This window comes from Salvia miltiorrhiza, chromosome 3, assembly GCF_028751815.1.
Source record: "Salvia miltiorrhiza cultivar Shanhuang (shh) chromosome 3, IMPLAD_Smil_shh, whole genome shotgun sequence".
NCBI lineage: Eukaryota > Viridiplantae > Streptophyta > Magnoliopsida > Lamiales > Lamiaceae > Salvia > Salvia miltiorrhiza.
The window spans coordinates 38,615,716-38,630,496 of record NC_080389.1 but is presented as its reverse complement, the minus strand read 5'-3'; the positions used below and the strand labels follow the sequence as shown (position 1 = coordinate 38,630,496).

Below are 14,781 nucleotides of genomic sequence, written 5' to 3'. Positions count from 1 at the left end.
TCGTGGCTAATGGAGGGAGATTAGAAGCGGGGTAGAAAGGGGAATAATCAAACAAGAAAGGATCGTATTTCATCATTGTTAACAACATGGATATCTATAATATAACAGAGTTTTTGTCGTATAGACTCAAATAACTAACAAGTTCGGATAACTCCGACTTATCCAAAATAACATAAAACTTCTGAGTACGCAGCGGAATAAGGTTCTGATTACATGTATGAAGACATGTAACCCTAAAGTTCATTAATACATAATAAGACAAAAGAGTCCCGCTCGTCACTTCATCACCATCGGCAGTTGCTCAACCTGCACATTTAGAAATATATGCAGGGCTGAGTACAAAAGTACTCAGTGGGCACATATGCCTACTATGAAATATAACATGCTTCGTAAAGTTGTAAATTGTCATGCCATCATAAACAGTACAGCAAGGGAGTTTTTCGCTAAAAAGCCCAAGCTTACTAAATTCATTTGTGATTCTTAAAGTTCGTCTGCAGACTAAGTTCTCTTGTAATCTATCATATCTGGAACTGTGTGCCGGAGAGGTGGCCACCTCTCACGGACACTTGACCGGCCAACCCGCTAGATGACTCACGGTCACTGGTGTACACTAGCCCTGGCAGGATAGCTATCAACTGCTCAGGACCCGAATTCGATTGCATAATAACTGGCAAAGCCACATCAGATAGATATCATACCAAACATTGAAACATTTATGGCAAGACAACATTTGAAATAATTTTCAGTTCAATGATTTTGCAATGAAATAACTGTTCAAACATAACATTAAACTCATTTGATATATATATGAAAGTAACCCACCTGATAGCAAAGCTTTGCTACATATTAGTGACTCCTTGACGAGCTCTTATTCTTGCGCTCGACCTTTAATCCGAGAAAATAACGTAAGACTTTAAATCGAGGGAAAATTCTCAATTAAATGAGAATGCGTAATTAAACTATGCATGAATCTCGTATGCATGAACTATTATTCTGAGATAATAATCAGGGAATTTCTATTGTTAATCCAGGCTATCGGATTTAAACAAAAGCTAAGTCTCGTCTCATGAAGCCGGATAATTAACAAAAATTAATCCGTTCTCTTCGGGGTGTTCTAATCCGTCAATTAAATAAACCCCGCTCCTCGTAGTCAATAGAAAATAAATACTTCAACTTATTCGCTTTATAATCTCATAATTAATCGGGCTTAATAAATAAGAACAAGTAATGTTATAAAATTAAAAAAAAAAATAAAATAAAAAGGCTCAACATAAGGCACATAAGAATCACAATCAAACATCATCAAAACATGCTCTGCTTTTACACTGACTCAACTTCAAAATTTAATCTGTTCTGACTCAGACATCTCCTGGACTCGAGACTCATACCGAAAGAAAGATCTTCGAGTCTAGTTTCATATAAAAAAAATAGAGTCGAAAACTCCAAGTGGTTTGAGAGATATGACGTTTTTACCACGATCTACCATGTTCGGCAGTTTTGAACAATCGAAAACTTGTATTTTTGAAAAATAGTAAACGTTGTCAAACTGGGCTCAACTTTGGTGGATATCTAAATAACACAATAAGGTTAATACCATAAAAATTTGGAAAGCTAGATCACCCAGGAAGCTACTGAAATAAATGACTCTTTTCTCTGTTCTCTGAAATTCTCAGTAGTAATGTGCAGTTTAGGGTTTACATTTTGAAGAAGTATCATACGAAGTTGGAATGGCTTGAAATTTTACCAGGGTACTCAAGACTCATGTAGGGACTTGCTATAAAATTTTCAAAGCTGTTAGACATCGACAAACCGTCGATCACAGTAGGTCAGTAGGCCTACGAAATTCATATTTATAAGTCCTTAAAAATAATTTATATAAATCAAGAAATAATAGTTTAATCCCAAAAACATTCATTAAAAGTCCATCCTAATTTAAATAAAGAACGGATCTCATTTAAAATAAATAGTCCCAAACTTGTTACGCACATATACTAAATCTTTCACGAAACATCCTTTAAAATAAACTTTGATACATAGAAAATAATTCAACAACTTGAGCTCTTAAGGGGTTGTTTTACAACAGACACCAAATCTACCTCGGATCTCCAAATGAGGCTCCAAAAGACATTCTGGAAACTAGACATTTCAAGGATCATTCTCCAATTTGAATCGAATGAAAAACAATTCAAACGAGCAAGATATGCCCTCTCAAAGATGGGTATTTAACAAGCAAAAATCTGTAAATTTCATATTTCCAGATTACAACCAAGTCAGTGGGCTTTCTTTAAAAATTCATATCTCCCTTTACAAAACTCCACTGGGAACCCCAAAGGTCAATCTGGAAACTAGGGAAGAGATCATAACACTCTCCAGTTGGATTTACTCTAAGAACCTTCATGGTTTAGAAGATATGACTATCTAAAGTTCAGTGCACAAAAAGAGTTCAAGTTTGGCAGATTCAGAACATAAATCGGAAAAACCACTTTAAGCTTCACCAAAAATTCTAAAACTGAACAAGTAAGTTCCCAACATGTCAGTGAATATTCAGTAGAAAGATAGGCTTGAGAATCAAATATTTAAGTCGGCCTTTTCCACCTCAAAGTCGTAGGTTTGTAAAATCTACTGGATGGTACATGGAATAAGAACTAGATTTCAAGAATTTATACCGGTTGTTTCCCTTACTCAAAAATGGTGAGGCCGATGTCAAAAGAAAGATACGGGAGTCTAGAGTGACATATTCAAGTTTCAAAGGTTTTCACCGAGTGAAACTTTACTTATGATCTCCCAAAGATTGTTTACCAAAAATGTATTCCAGATGGGCAGTGATGTTTACAAATTCATAAATAAATCATGCGAGCTCTAAATATTCTGAAATTTTACCAAAATATATAAAATGTATGAAAGATGATACACAATTAATTTGGGAATTTTTGGGAACCGTTTGGATGGCTGGAATCGCCTTGCAAAACACTGCCGGAGCAGTGTGCTTATGGCAGATTCGCTGCCTTACCTCATGCACGGTTTTTCACCCAATAAACTCTAGCTTCGAGTGTTGGGGTACTACTGGACTGGAGCAGCTTGAAATCTTGGCAAAGTAGTTAAGCCAAGTCTTCCTTCTCTTTGTGATTGCTGGTGCGAAATGGAAGGAATGGGTGAAGTGTTGGAGTTGATGGGGAGCAAAGGTAGTGGAGATGGTGGGGAGCATAGGGTAGTGGAGTTGATGGAGTGGGGAACAAAATTAATGGAAAGAAAAAGAGAAGAAAAAGAAAGGAAAAAAAAATGTAGAGGAGAATTATTGATGTATTTTCTCTGTCTCGGTGATTCTGTAACTGTAAGATGGATCGTGTGCTCGTATATGCTTGATACTGTTTATTTAAATAAATCTCGTATTTCGACATGTGATTTCTCACTAAAACCGATAAATTATAAAATGAATCTAAATTAAATCCGTAGATTTAATTCGTTCGTTGTTCTGATATCTAAATTAAATCCGCAGATTTAATTAACTTCCTGAGTCGGAAATAATTCACGATCTGAGTAAAAATAAAATCAAATTTCATCTCGCTTAAATAAATAACGTGACTTTGCTAAGTCAGTTATAACTCTGAAATAATATCATTAACTGCTTTAACAATATAAATTCAGGATCATAAGCTGAATTCATATTAGGATAAAAACCGTTTTCATTCACTGATGAACAAAAATAAACACTCATTACTGGATTTAAAATATATAAAAGAGCGGGTCACTACATACTACCCCTCTTAACAAAAATTTCGTCCCGAAATTTGCATATTTCTTCTAAAACAGTTCGGGGTATTTCTCCTTCATTTTGTCTTCAAGCTCCCACGTGGCTTCCTCTTGTCCGTGGTGTCTCCATAAGACTTTCACTGATGTGATTGCCTTATTCCTGAGTTGTTGTACTTTTCGATCTAGAATGACCTCTGGTCTCTCTTCATAGCTCAAGTCTGGGCAAATGATGATCTCTTCTTGGTGGATTATGTGCTTTGGATCGAAAACGTATTTTCTGAGTTGTGATACGTGGAAAACATTGTGAACGTTTCCAAAGCTTGGCGGTAACGCCAACCTATAGGCTACTGGGCCTATTCTCTCCAAAATCTCATAAGGTCCTACAAATCGGGGCCTAAGTTTTCCCTTGACACCAAACCTAGTTATCCCCTTGGTAGGAGATACCTTTAGGAAGACCTTGTCTCCTATTTCAAAATGTAACTCAGTTCGACGTGCATCAGCGTAAGATTTCTGTCTATCTTGTGCCTCCTTTATTCGCCCTCTGATCTGGCGGACTATCTCAACCATCTCATTGACTATGTCTGGTCCTAAAACTTTTCTCTCACCCACTTCATCCCAATAAAGCGGTGATCTACATTTTCTTCCATATAATGCCTCATATGGTGCCATATCGATAGTCGCCTGGTAACTGTTATTATAGGCAAATTCAATCAATGGCAGCACTGTTTCCCAACTTCCACCCCTGTCTAACACCACTGTTCTCAACATATCTTCGAGGGTCTGAATTGTCCTTTCAGACTGCCCATCTGTCTGCGGGTGGAAGGCGGTGCTGAAATTTAGCCTCGTGCCTAACTCCTTTTGTAAGCTCATCCAAAATCTAGAAGTAAATTTTGAGTCTCGGTCTGAAGTGATTGACACGGGTACACCGTATAAGCGTACAATCTCTCGAACATACAACTGAGCTAGCTTGTCTGACCCGTGTGTGATCGGTATTGGTATAAAATGAGCACATTTTGTGAGTCGATCCACTATTACCCAAATAGCAGTGTTTCCTCTCTTTGTTTTGGGCAAACTGGTCACAAAATCCATTGCGATGTGCTCCCACTTCCATTCTGGAATTTCCAACGATTGTAGTTTTCCATATGGCCTTTGGTGTAAGGCCTTCACCTGTTGGCATGCCAGGCATTTCTCCACAAATGACGCTATGTCTCTCTTCATGCCTTCCCACTAAAAGTGTTTCTTTAGGTCCTGATACATCTTAGTACTCCCTGGGTGGGCAGTATAAGGGTATCGTGAGCCTCACTCATGATTTTATCCTTAAGCTCATCATCGTGGGGGATGCATATCCTTCCCTCAAAGAGGATAGCATTATCTGATGCTTCTTGATAATTCTTGACGCCTCCTTTCCTTACTGTTTCCCGTAGTTTTTCCATCTTCCCGTCTTTTCTTTGTGCTTCTACGATCGTCTTCCTCAAGTTAGGTACCGTTGCCACAACGCTTGCTATCGTCCCTGGTGGTTTAACCACTTCTATGCTCATTTTGCTAAATTTCCTTATGAGCACCGTCTCTCGAGTGATGAGAGCTCCCAATTTAGATTGAGTCTTACGACTCAATGCATCAGCCACTACGTTGGCCTTACCCTGGGTGGTAGTTAATACCACAGTCATAATCTTTCACTAGTTCGAGCCATCTCCTTTGTCTCATATTAAGGTCCTTTTGCTCGAAAAAAGTACTTCAGACTTTTGTGGTCTGTGAATATTCTCACACCTAACTCCATATAGGTGGTGTCTCCAAATCTTCAGCGCATGCACCACTGCAGCTAACTCCAGATCATGAGTCGGGTAATTCAGTTCATGTGGCCTAAGCTATCGTGACGCATATGCTATCACTCTTCCTTCTTGCATTAGTACAGCAACCAAGTCCATTTTTGGACTCGTCTGTGTAGATCACAGTATTCCTTATCAGCTGTTGGGACGGCTAACACTGGTGCCGTAGTCAACTTTTCCTTGAGTTCTTGGAAGCTCTTCTCGCACTCCTCTGTCCAAGAAAATTTTATTCCCTTCCTGAGTAGTTGCGTCATTGGCCTTGCAATTTTGGAAAATCCTTCCATAAACCTCCGATAGTAACCTGCCAATCCTAAGAAACTTCTTATCTCAATTAGGGTTAGTAGGCGATCTCCATTCGCGCACCTGCTTGCACTTTTTCAGGGTCCACTTTAATCCCTTCTGATGACACAATATGTCCTAAAAACGTGACTTCGCTGAGTCAAAACTCGCACTTGCTGAATTTGGCATAAAGGCGCTCCGTCCTCAACGTTTCTAGAACAATTCTCAGATGTTCCTCATGGTCTTTCTCGTTCTTCGAGTAGATCAGGATGTCATCTATAAACACCAAGACAAATTTATCTAAGTACGGATGAAACACTCGATTCATGAGGTCCATGAATACAGGATGGCGCATTAGTTAGTCCCGAATGGCACAACTACAAATTCATAGTGGCCATACCTAGTTCGAAATGCCGTCTTAGGTACGTCTTCTGGTCGAATCTTTCAGCTGGTGATAACCAGACCGCAAATCAATCTTCGAGAACACGCTTACTCCCTTGAGCTGGTCGAAAAGGTCATCTATCCTTGGTAAAGGATATTTGTTCTTCAGTGTCACTTTGTTCAGTTCCCTATAGTCTATGCACATTCGCAATGTGCCATCCTTTTTCTTCACGAAAAGTACGGGTGCACCCCAAGGTGATACACTTGGCCTAATGAATCCAAGTTCCAAAAGTTCTTGCAGTTGTATCTTGAGTTCTTCCAACTCTTTAGGAGCCATTCGGTATGGTGCCTTCGAAATGGGAGCTGCCTCGGGCTCCAAATCAATGGTAAACTCAATTGGTCTGTCCGGTGGTGGCCCTGGTAGAATCTCTGGAAATACATCTGAAAAATCCCGTACAATTGCTACATCTTCTATGCTCCTTTCAGTTCCCGGTTCTCCGTGCAAGTATACGAGGTAAGCTGGGTATCCCTTCTTCATCATTCTCGTTGCTTGTAGAGCGGAGGTGATCATCTTTCTTCTTCCCATGCTAATTCCGTGGAAATGTGACGGCTCCCTTCCTGGGGTCGAAATGATATCCGTCTTTCATTACATAGGATGGTGGCGTAATTTTCAGCCAGCCAGTCCATTCCTAGAATTATGTCCACGTCTCTCATCGGTATAACATATGAGTTGTGCACCACCATCTTGAGTGATCCTATGTTCAATTCTAAGTTCAAGCACACATGTTTGACTATCGTCATCCCTCCTATAGGTGATGATATACTCAACTCCTGGTCAGCTCTTTCCATTTTAAGTTTTAAGGTGTCGACACATGTACTTGAAATGAAAGTATGCGATGCGCCCGTATCAAACAGAAGTACGACATGGGTATTAAGTAGCATGCCCATACCTGCCAGGTTTCCCTGGTTGTTCTCGGGCTGCTTCTGCCTCATAGCATAGGCTTTAGCACGACGAGGCTTTTCATGTTGTTTCTGTTGTCGCTGCTGTTGTTGGCGGGCCTGTTGCTGATACGGTTGTTGAGGTTGTGGTTGGTACGGTAGCTGTTGGTGCTGCTGTGGCTGCTGATACTGTGGTTGCTGCCTTGGGCATGGTTGGGGCAGAGCTTGAATTGCTCGCAGAGGTGGAGCCTGGATAGGTGGGTTTGGTCTTGAACCCGTTCCATGTTTGCTTATTCGGGCACCGGTTTGCATAGTGCCCCTTCTGGTTACAGATATAGCAACTATCACTGCCGGCCTTACAGATTCCCACATGATTTTCGTTACATTTGGGGCAATGTGGGGCTCTCTGTTGGTTATTTCCCATCTGTTTCGGTGCACTCTGGCCTCCATAGCCCTGTGACTGGAAGACCCGTCCCTGCCATGGCCTCTTCTCGCCTTGGTTCGGTTTACTGTTGTCCCATCTCCTTTTCCCTTTAAATTCTGATTATGACTTTGATCCTGTGGAGGTGCTGGCGCAGGTACAATTGCAAGTCTTTCTCCAGGCATGGCTGCCTCAATGTCTAACGCTCGGCTGAGCGACTCAGTGTAAGACAATCCTCCGTGGCTTGCCAAAGCCATCCTAATTTCGTGCCTCAGACCGGCACAAAACTTTTCAGCCATCTTTTATATGTGTCAACTTGTTCCGGCGCATATCTAGACATATCGCAGAACATTCTGTCGTATTGAGTTACCGACATCTTCCCTTGTTTCAGATTGTAAAATTCAGCCTCCTTTTTCTTGCGGTAGCTCTTGGGTATATACTTGTCATATATACCGGCTTTGAATTGTTCCCAAGTCAGGTTTTCTAACTGCTCTGCTGTCATCGTTTTCATCCTTGCTTCCCACCAGAAATCAGCTGACCCAGTCAACTGAAAGGACATACAAGTCAGACGCTCTTGGTCGGTGCAACGCAGGAAGTTGAAAATGCGCTTCAATAGCGCGAACCCAAGTTTCAGCTTCTGCCGGGTCTCCTGTCCCGTTGAAGGTAGGTGGGTTCTGTCGCAAGAATAATTCTTCAATCGATCGTTTTGGCTGAACAGGTGGTTGAACTATTTCGGTTTCTGGTTCTGGCCCTGTTTCTGGGTCTCTTCTTTCATTTCGGGGAATCCTGCCCCCTCCTCTTGGTCGTCCTCGTTTTGGTGGCATTCTATTAGGTCAAAACACAAGTTGTTAATGCAACAACACAAGGCATACTATTGTTCTATCCAACTTCTCTCGGACGCCTTTACTTTGTTGGCATTCCGATGAGTCGACATATAGTCACCAATGTAATACACAGATGCATATCATCGATTCTGTAAATTGTTTTCTTGATTCTCAAATCTCGCTCATACTCTTCCTCATGAAAGTATATAAATAACATAGCGGAAGTGACTTGCCGCAAAAGACTGATAGGGTCGCTACATAGACATGGGAAATTAGTATCAATGAGGACTATTTCATCAACAATTGAATATAGATCTGGTGATCTATCCAAGCATTATACACGATGAACTAGCTATCTAGCAAGGTCATCATGAAAGAGCTCAGTTCCGAAATGCCCTATGAACCATCATTTTCGTACTAATACTTATCAAAATAACTAAGCCAACATAGGGGCATACAAAAGCATCGAAATGATCATCGTTTTTGAAATACACAAATAACGTCCTACTAAATGCACAAGAGAATGTCTGTATGCATTACGTGCTTGACCCTTGGATTGAAGCATACGTGTTTGACTGATTTAATCTGATGAGTATCTGCTTGTCCTTGGGTCACAGAAAATCTACCAATAGCTAGTATATCGCAATGATTCAAATCACAAATGGCAATTAGGCAAAGTGTTTCAATAATTTGCCAAATAATTGAAAATGAATAACCATAGGGTAGAAATGAATTGACTGAAAGGTCGAAACGAAATGACCTAATAGTCTGAACCCGTTTGGCTTTTCAGATGAAGGTTTAAAATATATAGGTTTAAAGACCCATATATGACGACTACTGAGATTTTGGCCATGTGGACTGGCCAGGTCCGACATAACTACTTCTCTCTCACTCGGAAATACTTTTCCGAACTTGGAAACTCTTATTCCTTGGCTGCAAAAGGTATATTTGGTCTAAAATCACTACTTTCTTCTTAATATCTTGAACATGTCCTTGAGAATATTCTAGAGCTTCTCAAACTTGGAGTCTGCCTCCTAGTTTAATGCAATCCTTAACATCTTCTATAGGTGAAATAAGGTAGGCTCGACCTTACTCAACAATGTTCCTCTATATGATCTTACTGTAGTACTTCTAGTACTTAGTGTTCCTTCACATAGCTCTTGAAATGCAACCATATAATTTGAAGCACTCTTCCGTGTTATTGCAAAAGACCTTCTGAATCATCACGCATTCAATAAGGAAATAGCTTTTGCTCATCTGAGTACCTTTATAGGATATGTGTCCCCATGTGTAATTCTAAGTCATGGAATGACCTTAGTCAATGCTTGCATTCTGGCTACTAAAGTGAATGTTTAGTCTAAAATGTTCTAACTGGGGAATGTCTCTGATCGACTAAGGTATGCATACTTAACCTGCTTAGTCTCTCATCATAATCTCAATCTCTTAACTTTAACATCGAACCATTGTCGATATTTCTAGCTCTTGTTAAACTCCAAACCATCTTCAGGAACTCCTCCCGTCTTACGCACTTGTATAGATTTTTCTAGTCAATCATAATGGTTGGTAACTTCTAGTTACCCATGGCACCTATCCTCCTTTCGATTTGTAGCAGGTGATCGTAATCAATAGGGATTCTAAATCATGCTCACGTGTAATATAATAGGTAATTGTAATCATAAAGGTTCTGAATATCTGAAACTGTAAGCTGGCAGTTCTAATCGCGATGCTATAACATCATACACAAAGTGTTATAACTGCATATGAATCCGACTCTGAAGTTCAAACATAAATCATGAAGGTTCTCTTCATGCCATAACTGGTGATAATCGAGAGTTAGTAATGAGTCTTAGCTCATTATGCGATAGCTAGCTGATTAGATAAGTCACACTCGTCGCTACGAGCAATGACTCACGTGATCTATCATCAAATAAGGCAATAGTCGATTCGGTGTTCTGTCACGCGTGAACAACCTGAATAAAGAACTATGCCTGCTTCAGTGATTCGTGCGTGGCACTCTGCTTGCACTGCTTTCATTGGATTCTCTTCCTCTTTCTTAGCTCTTCACCATGGCTATAGTGAAATATAACTGAGTTTCTAGCTTCTATTGTTCTGCTCGTAACAGTGATCATGCATTCTTAACGCATCTAAGTTCATTGAGATATCTAATCAATCAATAAAGTATAAAACTTGAATGTAAGCATCAGTACATTCATATAAAACGTGAACTTCTCAATATTTTAAAATCATTACCACATTCTATCTTGCTGAGCATGACGATGTGATGAAGTGATGAGCTTTGGTTGACTGACTCATATATACTAGTGATCATACTAGAAAAATGGGCTAACTCTAGGGTTCAGAGCAAATGAACTGCTCTGATACCACTCTGTCACGACCGGTCCTAATTAAGGATAATTAAGCCGGGAAATCGTGGCTAATGGAGGGAGATTAGAAGCGGGGTAGAAAGGGGAATAATCAAACAAGAAAGGATCGTATTTCATCATTGTTAACAACATAGATATCTATAATATAACAGAGTTTTTTTGTCGTATAGACTCAAATAACTAACAAGTTCGGATAACTCCGACTTATCCAAAATAACATAAAACTTCTGAGTACGCAGCGGAATAAGGTTCTGATTACATGTATGAAGACATGTAACCCTAGAGTTCATTAATACATAATAAGACAAAAGAGTCCCGCTCGTCACTTCATCACCATCGGCAGCTGCTCAACCTGCACATTTAAAATACATGCAGGGCTGAGTACAAAAGTACTCAGTGGGCACATATGCCTACTATGAAATATAACATGCTTCGTAAAATTGTAAATTGTCATGCCATCATAAACAGTACAGCAAGGGAGTTTTTCGCTAAAAGGCCCAAGCTTACTAAATTCATTTGTGATTCTTAAAGTTCGTCTGCAGACTAAGTTCTCTTGTAATCTATCATATCTGGAACTTTGTGCCGGAGAGGTGGCCACCTCTCACGGTCACTTGACCGGCCAACCCGCTAGATGACTCACGGTCACTGGTGTACACTAGCCCTGGCAGGATAGCTATCAACTGCTCAGGACCCGAATTCGATTACATAACTGGCAAAGCCACATCAGATAGATATCATACCAAACATTGAAACATTTATGGCAAGACAACAGTTGAAATAATTTTCAGTTCAATGATTTTGCAATGAAATAACTGTTCAAACATAACATTAAACTCATTTGATATATATATGAAAGTAACCCACCTGATAGCAAAGCTTTGCTACATATTAGTGACTCCTTGACGAGCTCTTATTCTTGCGCTCGACCTTTAATCCGAGAAAATAACGTAAGACTTTAAATCGAGGGAAAATTCTCAATTAAATGAGAATGCGTAATTAAACTATGCATGAATCTCGTATGCATGAACTATTATTCTGAGATAATAATCAGGGAATTTCTATTGTTAATCCAGGCTATCGGATTTAAACAAAAGCTAAGTCTCGTCTCATGAAGCCGGATAATTAACAAAAATTAATCCGTTCTCTTCGGGGTGTTCTAATCCGTCAATTAAATAAACCCCGCTCCTCGTAGTCAATAGAAAATAAATACTTCAACTTATTCGCTTTATAATCTCATAATTAATCGGGCTTAATAAATAAGAACAAGTAATGTTATAAAATTAAAAAAAAAAATAAAATAAAAAGGCTCAACATAAGGCACATAAGAATCACAATCAAACATCATCAAAACATGCTCTGCTTTTACACTGACTCAACTTCAAAATTTAATCTGTTCTGACTCCGACATCTCCTGGACTCGAGACTCATACCGAAAGAAAGATCTTCGAGTCTAGTTTCATATAAAAAAAATAGAGTCGAAAACTCCAAGTGGTTTGAGAGATATGACGTTTTTACCACGATCTACCATGTTCGGCAGTTTTGAACAATCGAAAACTTGTATTTTTGAAAAATAGTAAACGTTGTCAAACTGGGCTCAACTTTGGTGGATATCTAAATAACACAATAAGGTTAATACCATAAAAATTTGGAAAGCTAGATCACCCAGGAAGCTACTGAAATAAATGACTCTTTTCTCTGTTCTCTGAAATTCTCAGTAGTAATGTGCAGTTTAGGTTTTACATTTTAAAGAAGTATCATACGAAGTTGGAATGGCTTGAAATTTTACCAGGGTACTCAAGACTCATGTAGGGACTTGCTATAAAATTTTCAAAGCTGTTAGACATCGACAAACCGTCGATCACAGTAGGTCAGTAGGCCTACGAAATTCATATTTATAAGTCCTTAAAAATAATTTATATAAATCAAGAAATAATAGTTTAATCCCAAAAACATTCATTAAAAGTCCATCCTAATTTAAATAAAGAACGGATCTCATTTAAAATAAATAGTCCCAAACTTGTTACGCACATATACTAAATCTTTCACGAAACATCCTTTAAAATAAACTTTGATACATAGAAAATAATTCAACAACTTGAGCTCTTAAGGGGTTGTTTTACAACAGACACCAAATCTACCTCGGATCTCCAAATGAGGCTCCAAAAGACATTCTGGAAACTAGACATTTCAAGGATCATTCTCCAATTTGAATCGAATGAAAAACAATTCAAACGAGCAAGATATGCCCTCTCAAAGATGGGTATTTAACAAGCAAAAATCTGTAAATTTCATATTTCCAGATTACAACCAAGTCAGTGGGCTTTCTTTAAAAATTCATATCTCCCTTTACAAAACTCCACTGGGAACCCCAAAGGTCAATCTGGAAACTAGGGAAGAGATCATAACACTCTCCAGTTGGATTTACTCTAAGAACCTTCATGGTTTAGAAGATATGACTATCTAAAGTTCAGTGCACAAAAAGAGTTCAAGTTTGGCAGATTCAGAACATAAATCGGAAAAACCACTTTAAGCTTCACCAAAAATTCTAAAACTGAACAAGTAAGTTCCCAACATGTCAGTGAATATTCAGTAGAAAGATAGGCTTGAGAATCAAATATTTAAGTCGGCCTTTTCCACCTCAAAGTCGTAGGTTTGTAAAATCTACTGGATGGTACATGGAATAAGAACTAGATTTCAAGAATTTATACCGGTTGTTTCCCTTACTCAAAAATGGTGAGGCCGATGTCAAAAGAAAGATACGGGAGTCTAGAGTGACATATTCAAGTTTCAAAGGTTTTCACCGAGTGAAACTTTACTTATGATCTCCCAAAGATTGTTTACCAAAAATGTATTCCAGATGGGCAGTGATGTTTACAAATTCATAAATAAATCATGCGAGCTCTAAATATTCTGAAATTTTACCAAAATATAGAAAATGTATGAAAGATGATACACAATTAATTTGGGAATTTTTGGGAACCGTTTGGATGGCTGGAATCGCCTTGCAAAACACTGCCGGAGCAGTGTGCTTATGGCAGATTCGCTGCCTTACCTCATGCACGGTTTTTCACCCAATAAACTCTAGCTTCGAGTGTTGGGGTACTACTGGACTGGAGCAGCTTGAAATCTTGGCAAAGTAGTTAAGCCAAGTCTTCCTTCTCTTTGTGATTGCTGGTGCGAAATGGAAGGAATGGGTGAAGTGTTGGAGTTGATGGGGAGCAAAGGTAGTGGAGATGGTGGGGAGCATAGGGTAGTGGAGTTGATGGAGTGGGGAACAAAATTAATGGAAAGAAAAAGAGAAGAAAAAGAAAGGAAAAAAAAATGTAGAGGAGAATTATTGATGTATTTTCTCTGTCTCGGTGATTCTGTAACTGTAAGATGGATCGTGTGCTCGTATATGCTTGATACTGTTTATTTAAATAAATCTCGTATTTCGACATGTGATTTCTCACTAAAACCGATAAATTATAAAATGAATCTAAATTAAATCCGTAGATTTAATTCGTTCGTTGTTCTGATATCTAAATTAAATCCGCAGATTTAATTAACTTCCTGAGTCGGAAATAATTCACGATCTGAGTAAAAATAAAATCAAATTTCATCTCGCTTAAATAAATAACGTGACTTTGCTAAGTCAGTTATAACTCTGAAATAATATCATTAACTGCTTTAACAATATAAATTCAGGATCATAAGCTGAATTCATATTAGGATAAAAACCGTTTTCATTCACTGATGAACAAAAATAAACACTCATTACTGGATTTAAAATATATAAAAGAGCGGGTCACTACAGACACTGTGTCGTTGCTTCTCCTTTCTCATCTTTTCCTGTTTTCGTCATCGTTTCTTTACTCAACTCTAAAACACTCATTTCCTTCTTTTTCTCACGCTCTCGCTCTCGCTCTCTGTCTCGCCTGCAACCTCTCTCTGTTTCCCGTCGCTCGTTGCTCGTCCCGCTTCAATTCAGAATCTCC

At 39.0% G+C, this 14,781-nt stretch overlaps 2 long non-coding RNA genes across 2 annotated transcripts; both read right to left on the bottom strand.

Annotated features, from left to right (window-relative positions):
• Positions 1-44: 44 nt before the first annotated feature.
• On the bottom strand, positions 45-4,237 carry LOC131016632 (uncharacterized). Its single transcript, XR_009099146.1, has 3 exons — positions 3,011-4,237; positions 823-885; positions 45-306 (listed from the first exon to the last, which is right to left on the bottom strand). It is a non-coding gene; the product is annotated as an uncharacterized LOC131016632 (long non-coding RNA).
• Positions 4,238-10,969: 6,732 nt separating this feature from the next.
• On the bottom strand, positions 10,970-14,572 carry LOC131016633 (uncharacterized). Its single transcript, XR_009099147.1, has 3 exons — positions 13,857-14,572; positions 11,669-11,731; positions 10,970-11,156 (listed from the first exon to the last, which is right to left on the bottom strand). It is a non-coding gene; the product is annotated as an uncharacterized LOC131016633 (long non-coding RNA).
• Between the last annotated feature and the right edge of the window lie 209 nt (positions 14,573-14,781).